The sequence below is a fragment of the Dermacentor andersoni genome, chromosome 7 (genome assembly GCF_023375885.2).
Source record: "Dermacentor andersoni chromosome 7, qqDerAnde1_hic_scaffold, whole genome shotgun sequence".
NCBI classification, from domain to species: Eukaryota; Metazoa; Arthropoda; class Arachnida; order Ixodida; family Ixodidae; genus Dermacentor; species Dermacentor andersoni.
This window is the reverse complement of record NC_092820.1, coordinates 70,149,278-70,150,644: the sequence shown is the minus strand read 5'-3', so window position 1 is coordinate 70,150,644 and position 1,367 is coordinate 70,149,278.

The window sequence follows — 1,367 nt, the reverse complement described above, 5'->3', positions numbered from 1 at the left end:
TGTCCGTAGTGATGATACTTTGCGCACCAGAGCTCGTTCTTATACTGTGCGAAACAATGGGATGGAGCGGATGTTTCAGAATAATTATATCTGCCATTCCGAAGCAGACGCGATAAGAAACCCACCTTCTTCCTGTCTCTGCAATGGGTAGGAACAGATGGAGATATTAGGCGTTGAGATTGGTGTTAATTAAAGCGACTCAATTGCCAATTAAATCTTTTTCCTTCATTCCGTGACATATGTTGCAACTAGTAAAATAAATAATTGATGGCGTAAAGAAGAACGATGACTTGAAAACTGTCGCCGGCCGTTTTTCTCAACGCTTTTCGCGAAAACGCTTAAGTGAGACAAGTTTCGGTGAAATCTTTAGCTTCATGAACCATTCTCTGAAATTATTTTTGTTGTTTAAAACACTGGATGGGAACCCGCTGAAGTTCATCGAAATATATAGTTGGATTCGTTATTAAGGTTCCGGCAGTGTCTTTCGTCTAAATTCGATTAAACTTAATAGAGTGAACACGCCCCCGCTTTACTCTAACTTTGATCTATTTCCTTATATGTACACATTTCATTTTGGACATAACGGCCATTACAGCTGATTTTTAATACAATATCGAGCAGAGCAAGCACAAGGAGATTATTATGCGGAACATGTAAATTCGCAGGGTAACCAAACTAGGATATATATTTATGTCGGGGCTAGTGAGCCACTGATTAGCAAATCAATTTACCAGCGATAATATGAATGCGGTACACCAAAGACTGCAGGCACCGAGTCTAGAAAACACAGTTTCTATAGCATCATTGAAACAATATTCATGTTTCTACCTTCCCGGCTACTTTGGCTCGTGCATGAGGACCCGCGACGTGGCTTATAAGCGATAGCGTTGCTGTGCAGATGACGAGGTCGCGGACTGAACACGAACGTGGTGGCCGAATTCCGGTGGTGGCCGAACGGCAAGAAAGCGCGTGTCCTGCACGTTGGGTGCTTGTAGGGAATACAAGTCCATCGAAATTGTTTGGAGCCGTTCGCTACCGATTCCCCTTTTATGTTACTGTTCAGTTGCGGCTGCTTAAACCTACCACGGCGAATCATACACCTGATTATAAAATGACAACGCTGACACCAAGGCTGCGCCTGTTATATGCGATACAGTGCAGGGAACGAGAAAGTAGTTTATTACGTTAGGTACGCGGGCATTATAAATATAAAGCCAGGGAACGCAATCGAATAACTATCTCCTCTACCCCTCCCCCCACCTCTACAAATTTCGGTTTTTCCCTTCAAAGGTCCCTGGTCAGCATAAGTACATGCCAAAGCAAACACCGTAGAGTGCCCACATGCATATCGTATCTACTTAATGAAC